Source organism: Tachyglossus aculeatus, chromosome 25, assembly GCF_015852505.1.
Source record: "Tachyglossus aculeatus isolate mTacAcu1 chromosome 25, mTacAcu1.pri, whole genome shotgun sequence".
NCBI lineage: Eukaryota > Metazoa > Chordata > Mammalia > Monotremata > Tachyglossidae > Tachyglossus > Tachyglossus aculeatus.
The window spans coordinates 10,219,468-10,235,438 of NC_052090.1; the positions used below are offsets into that span (position 1 = coordinate 10,219,468).

The 15,971-nt window shown below is 43.3% G+C and overlaps 1 non-coding gene across 1 annotated transcript; it reads left to right on the forward strand.

Annotated features, from left to right (window-relative positions):
• The first annotated feature begins 9,473 nt into the window (after positions 1 to 9,473).
• Positions 9,474 to 9,611, forward strand: LOC119945606. The gene has a single exon (XR_005456268.1). It is a non-coding gene; the product is annotated as a small nucleolar RNA SNORA7 (small nucleolar RNA).
• Positions 9,612 to 15,971: the final 6,360 nt, after the last annotated feature.

Consider the following 15,971-nt stretch of genomic DNA (forward strand, 5'->3'; position numbering starts at 1 on the left):
TTGATTGATTGATTGACAGGGCACGGGTCTGGGAGTCAGAAGGTTTGCTGCCCTTTGTCTGCTGCATGGGTTTAGGGCACGGGCCTGGGAGTCAGAAGGTTTGCTGCCATTTGTCTGCTGCATAGGGTTAGGGCACAGGCCTGGGAGTCACAGGGTTTGCTGCCATTTGTCTGCTGCATAGGGACAGCTGTATATATGTATATTTGTTTGTTCATATTTATTACTCTATTTATTTTACTTGTACATACCATTCTATTCATTTTATTTGGTTAGTATGTTTGATTTTGTTCTCTGTCTCCCCCTTTTAGACTGTGAGCCCACTGTTGGGTAGGGACTGTCTCTATTTGTTGCCAACTTGTACTTCCCAAGCGCTTAGTACAGTGCTCTGCACACAGTAAGCGCTCTGTAAATACAATTGATTGATTGATTGAATGACAGGGCACGGGCCTGGGAGTCAGAAGGCTTGCTGCCCTTTGTCTGCTACATGGGGTTAGGGCACGGGCCTGGGATTCACAAGGTTTGCTGCCATTTGTCTGCTGCATAGAGACAGCTGTATATGTGTATATATGTTTATAAATATTTATCACTCTATTTATTTATTTATTTATTTTGATTGTACATATCCATTCTATTCATTTTTTTTTGTTAGTATGTTCGGTTTTGTTCTCTGTCTCCCCCTTTTAGACTGTGAGCCCACTGTTGCGTAGGGACTGTCTCTATATGTTGCCAACTTGTACTTCCCAAGTGCTTAGCATAGTGCTCTTTACACAGTAAGCGCTCAATAAATACGATTGATTGATTGATTGATTGATTGACAGGGCACGGGCCTGGGAGTCACAAGTTTTACTGCCACTTGTCTGCTGCATGGGGTTAGGGCACGGGCCAGGGAGTCACAAGGTTTGCTGCCATTTGTCTGCTGCATAGGGACAGCTGTATATATGTATATATGTTTGTACATATTTATTACTCTGTTATTTATTTATTTATTTTACTTGTACATATCTATTCTATTTATTTTATTTTGTTAGTATGTTTGGTTTTGTTCTCTGACTTCCCCCTTTTAGACTGTGAGCCCACTGTTGGGTAGGGACTGTCTCTATATGTTGCCAACTTGTACTTCCCAAGCGCTTAGTACAGTGCTCTGCACACAGTAAGCACTCAATAAATACGATTGATTGATTGATTGATTGATTGACAGGGCACGGGCCTGGGAGTCACAAGGTTTGCTGCCGTTTGTCTGCTGCATAGGGACTGCTGTATATATGTACATATGTTTGTACATATTTATTACTGTATTTATTTATTTATTTATTTTACTTGTACATATCTATTCTATTTATTTTCTTTTGTTAGTATGTTTGGTTTTGTTCTCTGTCTCCCCCTTTTAGACTGTGAGCCCACTGTTGGATAGGGACTGTCTCTATATGTTGCCAACTTGTACTTCCCAAGCGCTTAGCACAGTGCTCTGCACACAGTAAGCATTCAATAAATACGATTGATTGATTGATTGACAGGGCATGGCCCTAGGAGTCAGAAGGTTTGCTGCCATTTGTCTGCTGCATAGGGACAGCTGTATATATGTATATATGTTTGTACATATTCATTACTGTATTTATTTATTTATTTTACTTGTACATATCTATTCTATTTATTTTATTTTGTTAGTATGTTTGGTTTTTTTCTCTGTCTCCCCCTTTTAGACTGTGAGCCCATTCTTGGGTAGGGACTGTCTCTATATGTTGCCAACTTGTACTTCCCAAGCGCCTAGTACAGTGCTCTGCACTCAGTAAGCGCTCAATAAATGCGATTGATTGATTGATTGATTGATTGACAGGGCACGGGCCTGGGAGTCAGAAGGTTTGCTGCCATTTGTCTGCTGCATGGGGATAGGGCACAGGCCTGGAAGTCACAAGGTTTGCTTCCATTTGTCTGCTGCATAGGGACAGCTGTATATATATATATATATATATATATATGTTTGTACATATTTATTACTCTATTTATTCATTTTACTTGTACATATCTATTCTATTTATTTTATTTTGTTAGTATGTTTGGTTTTGTTCTCTGTCTCCCCCTTTTAGACTGTGAGCCCACTGTTGGGTAGGGACTGTCTCTATATGTTGCCAACTTGTACTTCCCAAGCGCTTAGTACAGTGCTCTGCACACAGTAAGCGCTCAATAAATACGATTGATTGATTGATTGATTGACAGGGCACGGGCCTGGGAGTCACAAGGTTTGCTGCCATTTGTCTGCTGCATGGGGTTAGGGCACGGGCCTGGGAGTCACAAGGTTTGCTGCCATTTGTCTGCTGCATAGGGACAGCTCTATACATGTATATATGTTTATACATATTTCTTACTCTATTTGTATATTTATTTTAATTGTACATATCCATTCTATTTATTTTATTTTGTTAGTATGTTTGGTTTTGTTCCCTGTCTCCCCCTTTTAGACTGTGAGCCCACTGTTGAGTAGGGACTGTCTCTATATGTTGCCATCTTGTACTTCCCAAGCGCTTAGTACAGTGATCTGCACACAGTAAGAGCTCAATAAATGTGATTGATTGATTGATTGATAGGGCATGGGCCTGGGAGTCAGAAGGTTTGCTGCCATTTGTCCGCTGCATGGGGTTAGGGCATGGGCCTGGGAGTCAGAAGGTTTGCTGCCATTTTTCTGCTGCATAGGGACAGCTGTATATATGTATATATGTTTGTACATATTTATTACTCTATTTGTTTATTTATTTATTTTACTTGTACATATCTATTCTATTTATTTTATTTTGTTAGTATGTTTGGTTTTGTTCTCTGTCTCCTCCTTTCAGACTGTGAGCCCACTGTTGGGTAGGGACTGTCTCTATATGTTGCCAACTTGTACTTCCCAAGCGCTTAGCACAGTGCTCTGCACACAGTAAGCGCTCAATAAATAAGATTGATTGATTGATTGACTGCTCACAGGCCTGGGAGTCAGAAGGTTTGCTGCCATTTGTCTGCTGCATAGGGTTAGGGCACGGGCCTGGGAGTCACAAGGTTTGCTGCCATTTGTTTGCTGCATAGGGACAGCTGTATATATGTATATATGTTTGTACATATTTATTACTCTATTTATTTATTTTACTTGTACGTATCTATTACATTTATTTTATTTTGTTAGTATGTTTGGTTTTGTTCCCTGTCTCCCCCTTTTAGACTGTGAGCCCACTGTTGGGTAGGGACTGTCTCTATATGTTGCCAACTTGTACTTCCCAAGCGCTTAGCACAGTGTTCTGCACACAGTAAGCGCTCAATAAATATGATTGATTGATTGATTGATTGACAAGTCACGGGCCTGGGAGTCAGAAGGTTTCCTGCCATTTGTCTGCTGCATGGCGTTAGGGCACGGGCCAGGGAGTCAGAAGGTTTGCTGCCATTTGTCTGCTGCATAGGGACAGCTGTATATATGTATATATGTTTGTACATATTTATTACTCTATTTATTTATTTATTTATTTTACTAGCATATATCTATTCTATTTATTTTATTTTGTTAGTATGTTTGGTTTTGTTCTCTGTCTTCCCCCTTGTAGACTGTGAGCCCACTGTTGGGGAGGGACTGTCTCTACATGTTGCCAACTTGTAATTCCCATGCGCTTAGCACAGTGCTCTGCACACAGTAAGCGCTCAATAAATACGATTGATTGATTGATTATTTGATTGACAAGGCACGGGCCTAGGAGTCAGAAGGTTTGCTGTCATTTGTCTGCTGCATGGGGTTAGGGCACGGGCCTGGGAGTCAGAGGGTTTGCTGCCATTTGTCTGCTGCATAGGGACAGCTGTATATATGTATATATGTTTGTACGTATTTATTACTCTATTTTACTTGTACATATCCATTCTATTCATTTTATTTTGTTAGTAAGTTTGGTTTTGTTCTCTGTCTTCCCCCTTGTAGACTGTGAGCCCACTGTTGGGTAGGGACTGTTCCTACATGTTGCCAACTTGTACTTCCCAAGCGCTTAGCACAGTGCTCTGCACACAGTAAGCGCTCAATAAATACGATTGATTGATTGATTTATTGACCAGACGATCCCCACAGCACCTGTATATATGTATATATGTTTGTACATACCTTTTTTTTCTCTATTTATTTATTTATTTATTTTATTTGTACATATCTATTCTATTCATTTTATTTTGTTAGTATGTTTGGTTTTGTTCTCTGTCTCCCCCTTTTAGACTGTGAGCCCACTGTTGGGTAGGGACTGTCTCTATATGTTGCCAATTTGTACTTCCCAAGCGCTTAGTACAGTGCTCTGCACATAGTAAGCGCTCAATAAATACGATTGATGATGATGATGATGATGACCTGCATTCTAATCCCGGCTCTGCCAAATGCTTGCTGTGTGACCTCGGGCAAGTCACTTAACTTCTCCGTATCTCAGGTGCCTCATCTGCAAAATGGGGATTCAGTAGCTGTTCTCCCTCCTACTTAGATTGTGAGCGTCATGGGGGACCCAATTATCGTGTATCTACCCCAGTGGCACATAGCAGACACTTAACAAATACCACAATTATTATAATTATTATAGAGGCCAGCTCTCAGGTAAGAGTTTTCCTACCAGTCCCAGTTCAGGGCTGTGTGCGTATGGTGGGAGCTTCCGGCTGCAGATTGAGGAAAACTCCGGTCTGGAAGTGAAGGATTTTAAAATAAATGCAGCCGAAAGCAGGGTGGAATCTGGGAAGGTTTTAAAAGATGGCTAAGAATGACTAATCTGCTGCGACTACATCTTTGATCAATCAATCAATCAATCAATCATATTTATTGAGCACTTACTATGTGCAGAGCACTGTACTAAGCGCTTGGGAAGTACAAATTGGCAACATATAGAGACAGTCCCTACCCAACAGTGGGCTCACAGTCTAAAAATCTTACTAAATCAACCAACTTCCTCTTTGGGGGATCCAGCCCACCAATGTCTTTGCTCTTATTGATTCTTTTTCTTCTGGGCATCCTAGAACGTGCCTTGATTTTGATCTGTTCTTCCCTACTCTGATCAGGGAACATCCTCCTAGGACAAGTGGAAAATAAGAGAAGACAATGGATTTCTTTCCTATGAAAGAGGCATGAGGGAAACCCCAACCCAAAGATTATACCAAGATACTAACGTTTGCATAATACTCATGGTATTTAAGTGTTTACTATGTGCCAGGCACTATGCTACACGCTAGAGTAGATGCAAGGTAGTGAAGTCAAAAATAGTTCCCATCCCTCACGGGGCTCACAGTCTGAGGGAAAGGGAGAGTGGGTATTTGATTCCCATTTTACAGATGAAAACACTGAGGCACAGAAAAGTTGGGTGACTTCCCTAAGGTCACCCAGCAGTCAAATGTAAGCAGAATTAGAACCCAGGTCCCCTCACTCCGAGGTCCATGATCTTCACATTAGGCCACATTGCTTCTCACGTTTAAGTCGAGGATAGGTAGTCTCCAAACAAAGTCCACTCTTACCAGGAAAGATCTTTGTCTGGTGACTTTCCAGCTTTTTCTTATCCAGGGGGTACATCTATAATGCGTGTTCCTGAAAAACCTTGCGTTATGGGAAAATCACATTATAGTAAACACTGAGTCAAAAGGAATTAATGGGTCATGAGATAGAGGGCTTGAAGATAGAACCATTACTGATATTTTTCAATACAAATGCCTATAAATAGCATTACCCCCAACCCCAGTAGAATGCTTCACACTTACTGCTAAGTGGCAAAAAAAAACAACAAAAACACACAAAGTTCAGAATGGTTCAACTCAGTGGCTGGGAAGGATACATTACGCCAATGTCCTGTGCATGTGAATAATAATAATGGCATTTATTAAGCGCTTACTATGTGCAAAGCACTGTTCTAAGCGCTGGGGAGGTTACAAGGTGATCAGGTTGTCCCACGGGGGGCTCACAGTCTTCATCCCCATTTCACAGATGAGGTAACTGAGGCCCAGAGAAGTTAAGTGACTTGTCCAAAGTCACATAGCTGACAAGTGGCGGTGCCGGGATTTGAACCCATGACCTCTGACTCCAAAGCCCATGCTCTTTTCCACTGAGCCACGCTGCTTCAGTGTGGCCTAGTAGACAGAGCATAAGCTTGGGAGTCAGAAGTCCTGGGTTCTGGGTTCTAATCCCAGATCCACCACATGACTGCTGTACGACCTTGGGCAAGTCATTTAATTTATCTATAACTCAGTTCCCTCATCTGTAAAAATGGATATTAAGACTGTAAGCTTCACATGGGACATGGACTATGTCCTACCTGATTAGCACATATCTACCCCAGCACTTAGTGCTTAGCACATAGTAAGTGCTTAACAAGCACCATTTTTTAAAAAAGGTTTCTTCCTACACCAAATCTACATGCACCAACTTGTGGATCACGGTACATCAGAACGGACTTGGGTTGTGGGAAGAACATTCCCTAATTCTTCCAGCATGTTCCATCAAAACTGGGGAGTGAAAACAAATGTAGCAAAAATGGGTGCATTGTTGTAGCAAGCACTAGTGGGTGGTGAAGATTTTTCTATTTTTATTTTGTTACATCACTGATTTCTGGACTCTTGTTTCACAGCCCTGGAGCTACTGCTTTTACAATGTATGAAATCACTTCCTTGTACCAAAGAAACATGTATAAAAAGCAGATAAATGAGCAGTCGGTCCAAAGAAATGCTATTGGAAGTTTTAAAATTTTATCATAAAAAAGCAATAAATTCTACAGGGCTGAGCCCATGGATGTAATTCCAATGTGAACAATTTTTAGTCCCAACCCTTATGAAATCCAGAAGAGTTTGAGGCCGATTTGCATGATAATTGGGCCTTTGGTAGCCGACTGGCCCATTTAATGTTTTTTCCATGATCTGAACTGAATACAGCTGTATTTCTTTTGTTTCGCTCATTGTCAACATTCATTAGTTGCCTAATGCATGAAAAAGGGGTATGCAAAAGGAAACACTGGTACCCTTAAAGATGATTTATTACAGTTTTTCAAAAGTTCCTAGATGTATGTTTTAACTTGTGGAAATAATTTACAGGAAGTGGCCTAACATTTTGGTATTTCCGGAAGGACTGGGAGGTAGAGATACAGAAGAGATGCAGAGATACTGGGAGGTAGAGTAATGAATTTTAAAATACATTGGATTACAAGTACTTGAAGATGTTCTCCTCTTATGAAAAATGCCACATTTTCTCCGGTTAAGGTTTTGAATAAATGAAGATCCTAAGAACTCTGCTTTGGGCAAAAACCACTCTATTTTTAGATATCTTGTACAGCAATGGGCCTAAAACTAATGGCAATTTATTTGCGGATTAGAAGCCATGCGAGCTAATAGAACGAGCACAGGGTTGATAGCCAGGAAACTTGCTAACTTGCTTGCTGTGTGACCTTGGGCAAGTTGCTTTAACTTTTCGGTGTCACAGTTTTCTCATCTGTAAAATGGGGATAAGACACATGTTTTCCTTCTTCCATTTAGGTCAGGGACTATGCCTGATCTGCTTATCTTGTATCTACCCCAGCACTTAGCACAAATCCTGCCACATGATAAGCATTTGACAAACACCACAATTACTTCATTGCTTAGATAGAATTAGAATCATGTGAATTTAGCAGTTTCTTGCCTACGGATGTATGCCTTATGGCCTCATAATTCCTGCTCTCATGAAGCTTATACTTAAAAATGACAAGCCGCCGGGATGAAGGAAATATAAAGCGACAAGACACGGATCAGAGAACACAACAAAACCGACTGAAAAAACTTCTTTGGAGTCATGAATTTAGCTGGAAGTGGGTAAGGAGAAGACAGGGCTGGCTACAAGTGAAGGAGACCAGGAGGATGAGGTGAGACTAGGGGAGAGCCTTGATATAGTGTAATTAGGTGATATATCTATCCCCTTTTCTTTTTGGGCCTTACAAAAACTAAGAGAAGATATGGTGAAGTAAATTATTTTGTACAGTTGGTTTCGAAAGAGTGTCGTCTAGTGGGAAGGGCATGGGGCTGGGAGTCAGGAGACCCGGGTTCTAATCCTCCTTCTGCCACTTGCCTGCTGTGTGAATTTGGGCAAGTCACACAACTGCTCTGTGCCTCAGCTTCCTCTTCCATAAAATGGGAATTAAATACCTGTTCTCCCTTTCCTTCAGACTGTGAGCCCCCTATGTGGGATGGGAACCATGTTTGACCTGACTGCCCTGTATCTTTTCCAGGAGTGCTTAGTAAAATAATAATAATGATAATAATAATATAATAATAATAATGATAACATTTATTAAGCACTTACTGTGTGCAAAGCACTGTTCTAAGCGCTGGGAAGGTTACAAGGTGATCAGGTTGTCCCACGGGGGGCTCCCAGTCTTCATCCCCATTTTACAGATGAGGGAACTGAGGCCCAGGGAAGTAAAGTGACTTACCCAAAGTCACACAGCTGGCAACTGGCAGAGCCGGGATTTGAACCCATGACCTCGGACTCCAAAGCCCGTGCTCTTTCCACTGAGCCATGCTGCTTCTCAGTAAAATGGCCGGCACTTAAGAAAAGCCACAATTGTTATTATTATTAAATACCCACGGCAGCTCTAACAACTCTTCTCAGTTTGCTCACTTGTTCACCGGGGACATGGTCCACTTATATTTCTTTTGGGATGAAGAATTGTTCCATAAAACATTTTTAACACTATCTGCTGTTGATGATGATGATGACGGTGGTATTCGTTAAGCGCTTACTATGTGCCAAGCACTGTTCTAAGAACTGGGGTAGATCAGCTTGGACATAGTCCCTGTCCCACATGGAGCTCACAATCTTAATCTCCATTTTACAGTTGAGGTAACTGAGGCCCAGAGAAGTTAAATGACATGCCCAAGGTCACAGAGCAGACAAGTGGTGGATCGGGGCTTAGAACTCAGCTCCTGTTGATTCCCAGGCCTGTGTTCTACCCACTAGTCCATGCTGCTTCTCAAAAGAAGTTCTTGAAAGAAGTCACGTATTTTGAGTTTTCCAAAAACCATTTCTCAGAGTCACAGTGTTCAACATTCCCTATTGATATCATCATCATCATCAATCATCAATCGTATTTATTGAGCGCTTACGATGTGCAGAGCACTGTACTAAGCGCTTGGGAAGTACAAATTGGCAACATATAGAGACAGTCCCTACCCAACAGTGGGCTCACAGTCTAAAAGGGGGAGACAGAGAACAAAACCAAACACACTAACAAAATAAAATAAATAGAATAGATATGTACAAGTAAAATAAATAAATAGAGTAATAAATATGTACAAACATATATACAGGTGTTGTGGGGAAGGGAAGGAGGTAAGATGGGGGGGATGGAGAGGGGGACGAGGGGGAGAGGAAGGAAGGGGCTCAGTCTGGGAAGGCCTCCTGGAGGAGGTATGGGAGAGGTAATGCTAGATGGAATTTACAATCTGGATATTTGATTTACGGAACAACTGGTGCTCATCAGCCCCTCTCAGGGTCACACCCGGAGAGTTTCCAGTACTCTACCAGTCTCAACTTTGAGAGGGAGAGTCAAGCAGAGGCATACCCATTCCTTTCCTAGCTTGGCCAGTGGATAGCGGTTGGAAGGCATTCTGCTACAAGTCAAAACTCACCTGTGCTGGGCAGCAGCGGTGCGGGAGAGAGTTGAGGGCAGAGACTCAAGTTGACTGCGTGGAAGGAGGCAATGGTAAACCACTTCTGTATTTTTACCAAGAAAACTCTACGGATACGCTACCAAAGCTATTGCAGATGGAGGCGAGGCGTTCTGGGGGAGAGGTGTGCACAGGGCCGCTATGGGTCAGGGATGACTCGACAGCATAAAACAATAAGGTGCGTATCAAGCTGCCACATCTAGAAAAAATATGAGGTAACCACAGCCGTAAAATGCAAGGTTGCCACTTGATTTCCCCATCACTTGGGCCACATATAAGTATAAACACAAAATGTGGAGTTGTCAATGTTTGAAGAGTTCAGGGCTGATGCCCCTTCCTTCCTTCCTCTCCCCCTCGTCCCCCTCTTCATCCCCCACATCTTACCTCCTTCTCTTCCCCACAGCACCTGTATATATGTATATATGTTTGTACATATTTATTACTCTATTTATTTCACTTGTACCTATCTATTCTATTTAATTTATTTTGTTAGTATGTTTGGTTTTGTTCTCTGTCTCCCCCTTCTAGACTGTGAGCCCACTGTTGGGTAGGGACTGTCTCTATATGTTGCCAGCTTGTACTTCCCAAGCACTTAGTACAGTGCTCTGCACACAGTAAGTGCTCAATAAATACTATTGATTGATTGATTGATGGAGATTGGCATGCACGTGGGAGTGACACTGAGAGACGATCTCTCGTACGTTTTAAGAAATTAGACTAGAGCCTCTACTCTACTTGAGAAGCAGCGTGGCTCAGTGGAAAGAGCACGGGCTTTGGAGTCAGAGGTCATGGGTTCAAATCCCGGCTCTGCCAATTGCCAGCTGGGTGACTTTGGGCAAGTCACTTCACTTCTCTGGGCCTCAGTTCCTGCATCTGTAAAATGTTGGTGAAGACTGAGAGCCCCCCGTGGGACAACCTGATCACCTTGTAACTGCCCCAGCGCTTAGAACAGTGCTTTGCACACAGTAAGTGCTTAATAAATGCTATTATTATTATTATTATTATACAGTGGTGCTGAGTACTGCATTCAAAATTAGGGCTGCTTAGAAACCACTGCTACATCTCCCAAACAAGAGACCCGAGTAGGCTCGCCTATATAGTTCATATTATTTCATTTAGAGTGAGAGGAAGGGGGAAAGGTACATCTATCACCAGTTGGAGGGTGTTTGAGTTGTTTATGTGGTAGTATTGATGGTATGCACTTAGCCATCCTCATCCTCTTACCCACTCCCTGTAAAGAGCATGGGCCTGGGACTCGGAGGTTGTGGGTTCTAATCCTGCTCTTACCACATGTCTGTTGTGTGACAGTGGGCAAATCAGTTCACTTCTCTTTGCCTCAGTTTTCCCATCTGGAAAATGGGGGTGAAAACCATGAGCCCCAGGTGGGACAGGGACTTACAGTCTAGAGGGCAATTTGAGAAGCAGTGGATAGAACGTGAGCCTGGGAGCGAGAAGGACCTCGTTCAAATCCCGGCTCCACGACTTGTCTGCTGTGTGACCTTGGGCAAGTCATTTCACATCTCTTTGCCTCACTTGGCTCATCTGTAAAATGGGGGGATTAAGACTGTGAGCTCCATGTGGGATTTGTACTGTATCCAACCTGATTAGCTTGTATCTACCCCAAGTGCTTAGTACAGTTTTGGGCATGTAATAAGCACTTAGCAAATAGCATTTAAAAAAGGCTGTTTATAGCCCTTCCTGTAGTATGCTTATCAGTTACAATATTGGGTTAGGGGAGGAGGTTTCCCACCATTCATTCATTCATTCAATTGTATTTATTGAGCGCTTACTGTGTGCAGAGCACTGTACTAAGCACTTGGGAAGTACAAGTCAGCAACATATAGAGACGGTCCCTACCCAGCACCGGGTTCACAGCCTAGAAGACAGACAACAAAACAAAACATGTAGACAGGTGTATGTAGACATAGTAAGCAATTAACAAAAATCATTATTATTATTGTTATTACCTCATTGTCCAGAATGCAGTGATTTTCATCTCATTTGCCTGCTCATTTCTGCACGTCTGCAAAACAGGCAGGGAGGATTCAGTGGGCACTCTTGGCTAGATAAGACCTATAGTCCAAGTAGCTTTCTCTGCTTCCACTCCACGAGAACATTGGCCTTGGCTTTCGGCACGTAGCACACGCTTCTCTCTTTTCTCAGCTTTACAATAGTAGTCCACTTTTGTTGTATAAAGCAGGTATTCCATTAAGCTTCCAAAAGAGTCCTAAGTGGCCGGGCAAAGCCTCGAGAAATGGACCTTTCTTACTAAATACATTATGTTCTTGAATAGATGGTGTTTACCTCAAGCTCTCTTTTCAAGTCATGCACAAACCCCACATATTTCTACATTAAAGGGCAGTTATTCTGAGGTAAGCATAATTGGGGGCAGAATTCATCATCATCATCATCATCATCATCATCAACCAAATTTTTCAGAAATCGACTACTTGTCACTAGTTGAAGCTCTTGTTCTTATGTATCCCCAAGTGATAGCACAAGGTACGTGAGTGCTACTTTAGGTCAAAAATTCTGTCCACCCCTTTGGCAGCTTCCTGGCGTTCTGCACATAGTAATAATAAATTTATAGCGCTTAACAAATATGATTGAATTGAACGAATTCTGCTGCTCATGAGGACCCCAACTTACCCGAGGAAGCTGGTCAACCTGATAAAACACTGTTGACACTTGGATACCAGCTGAGGATTTCACAGATGAAATTCACCACACGCCCGGCTTCAGTTCTTCGTGACTTTAAAAATGCTTCCTTTTTGAAGTCTATCTTTTCTAAGCGTTTCCACAGGTGGATTTTCTTCCACATTTCTGAATTTTGAGGATTAAAAAGTGAAATCAGGGTTCAGGTGTGAAATTGATGCCATAGAGACTAGTGATTACAGGACAAAGAGAGAGAAACTGGCAAGCAAGAAGAGTCCATTATCCCGTCCCCCTCAGGGTATGTAGGGTCAAGGACAAAACTCCCAGAAAATCCTTAATTAAGGTAATTATGCAGCAGAGCTGAGTTAAGTCTCCAAGCCAGGCTCTTCTGAGACCATGCCATTTCTCTCTCTCTCTCCCTTCCCCCTCCTCTCCTCTCCTCTCTCTCTTCCCTCTCACTCCTCCCCTTGCAGTTTCTCTTTCCTCTTCTTCCTCATTCTCCACTTTGTGTCTGTACTATATTTACCATATTGATGTGTGTTGCCATTCAACTTCTTATTAAGTTAAATGAGCCTGCCTGTATTTGAAGCCTCATGGGAAGGTGGGTGTATCTTCAAATAAAACTGGGCCTCAGTGGGACTCTTGGTAACCTAGCTGCTGCCTCAACAAATCATCCCAGAGGAGATCCTGGCTTGAGCATAAGGGGAAGATGAGATGTGGGGTACTAGAAGAAATAAAAGAGGGAATTACATGGAAAGGAGCATTATGGGAGAAACCAATGGTCCTAAGGGATGTAATCCGTTATATTGCACTTGTCTCTGTGCCTTTGGGGCACCTGGTATTCACCCCACACTCAGCCCCATAGCACTTACATATATAGCTGTAATGTATTTATTTATATAAATGTCTGTTACCCCTCAGGACTGTAAGTTCACTGTAGGCAGGGAACATGTCTACCAACTCTGTTGTACTGTACAGTGCTCTGCCCACAGTAAGTACTCAGTATATACCATTGACGGATTGGAATAATCATCCTGATGAAAGGACATAGGTACACAGTGATATGCTGTAAGAATGTTAAAGTCCAAGGTATCAACTTTTCATTTGGACTGTGGGGTGCACAGAAGCCCCCCATCCCTGCCTTCAGTGGGTAGGTGGGGGGGGGGAGGGAGAGAGGGAACTAAAAGCCCCCAGTTAGCAGTGGAGTCAGAAAGGAGGGTAATAATAATGAAAACAGTTGTTAATAATAATAATAATAATAATGGCATTTGTTAAGTGCTTACTATAAAGCACTGTTCTAAGCACTGGGGGGGATACAAGGTGATCAGGTTGTCCCACATGGGGCTCACAATCTTAATCCCCATTTTACAGATGGGGTAACTGAGGCTCAGAGAAGTGAAGCGACTTGCCCATGATCACACAGCAGACATATGGCAGAGCCGGGATTCGAACCCATGGCCTCTGACTCCCAAGCCCGGGCTCTTTCCACTGAGCCACGCTGCTTCTGTTAAGCACATACTGTGTCAATCACTGTACTAAGCACTGGGGCAGATACAAGATAAGCAGTCAATGGTATTTATCGAGCACTTACTATATGCAGAGCACTGTACTAAGTGCTTGGGAGAGTACGGTACAAAAAAATTAGCAGATGCATTCCCTGCCCAAAATGAGCTAATCAGGTTCCACACGATGCCTACAGTCTGAACAGGAGGGAGAACAGGTATTGAATCCACATTTTTCAGATGAGGGAACTGAGGCTCAGAGAAGTTAAGTGATTAGCCCAAGGTCACACAGCAGTCAAGTGGCAGAGCTGGGATTAGAACCCAGGTCCTCTGACTCCCAGGCTCGTCCTCTTTCCACTAGGCCACGCTACTCCTAAAAGAAGAAGCTGTGGCCAGGAACCAGGGGAGTGGGGCCACTATCTTGTTAGCTCCATTTCTGGCTGGCTCCCATTTTGCACCAAAAGGACAGGCCCGTTGCCCATCCTGCCCTAAATGCTAAAGGATAAAACTAGTGAATTTACCTCCTCAGTACCAATTCCAGAGGTGGGAACAGTTGATTATCCCCTCACCCCCTTCTCAGCTGGTTCCTGTGACTTGCCTTTCAAGCCAGGGTAAGCCACCCAGGCAAGTCAGTGGCAGAGTTTCAGATCTCTGACTCGGTTAGCCTACCCTCCTCAGTTGTATCCTTAAGATGAAATGCATCTCCTTCCACATGTTAAATGAAAATGGGACATTATTTCATCCACAATAGTTATAGAGTGTTGAGGTAGTGAGAGACAAAACCTGCCGGTCTCAGCTCCGCAACATTGCCAAGATCCGCCCTTTCCTCTCCATCCAAACCGCTACCCTGCTAATTCAAGCTCTCATCCTATCCCGTCTGGACTACTGCACTAGCCTTCTCTCTGATCTCCCATCCTCGTGTCTCTCTCCACTTCAATCCATACTTCATGCTGCTGCCCGGATTATCTTTGTCCAGAAACGCTCTGGACATATTACTCCCCTCCTCAAAAACCTCCAATGGCTACCGATCAATCTGCGCATCAAGCAGAAACTCCTCACCCTGGGCTTCAAGGCTGTCCATCACCTCGCCCCCTCCTACCTCACCTCCCTTCTCTCCTTCTACTGCCCAGCCCGCACCCTCCGCTCCTCCACCACTAATCTCCTCACTGTACCTCGCTCTCGCCTGTCCCGCCATCGACCCCCGGCCCACGTCATCCCCCGGGCCTGGAATGCCCTCCCTCTGCCCATCCGCCAAGCTAGCTCTCTTCCTCCCTTCAAGGCCCTGCTGAGAGCTCACCTCCTCCAGGAGGCCTTCCCAGACTGAGCCCCTTCTTTCCTCTCCCCCTCGTCCCCCTCTCCATCCCCCCGTCTTACCTCCTTCCCTTCCCCACAGCACCTGTATATATGTATATATGGTTGTACATATTTATTACTCTATTTATTTATTTATTTATTTATTTTACTTGTACATTTCTATCCTACTTATTTTATTTTGTTGGTATGTTTGGTTCAGTTCTCTGTCTCCCCCTTTTAGACTGTGAGCCCACTGTTGGGTAGGGACTGTCTCTATGTGATGCCAATTTGTACTTCCCAAGCGCTTAGTACAGTGCTCTGCACATAGTAAGCGCTCAATAAATACGATTGATTGATTGATTGATTGAGATTTCCCGGGGAACATCGATATGAATTCTCTCCCTCATTACAGTCATTCCACCTAAAACCCAGCACCCAAGTAGCTTGTCCTAAGCCACAGAGGGAAAGGAGATTTGAATCGACTTGGAAGCTGAGGAGTTCCCACAGTGGAGGAGGGGTTTCAAAATGTCTTAGGTGGGGTGAAGGGAGAGGGGAGATCATCATCATCATCAATCGTATTTATTGAGCGCTTACTATGTGCAGAGCACTGTACTAAGCGCTTGGGAAGTACAAATTGGCAACGTATAGAGACAGTCCCTACCCAACAGTGGGCTCACAGTCTAAAAGGGGGAGACAGAGAACAAAACCAAACATACTAACAAAATGCATGAAAGGACACGGAATCCTCCACTATCCGTTGCGCAAATGGTTGCCCCAAGGGATCAGCAGCATAATGGAAACCTTTTCCCCCTCCTTTTTCTCCTCCAGTCTCATCAGACTGAAGTTTCTGGCCACTTTCCG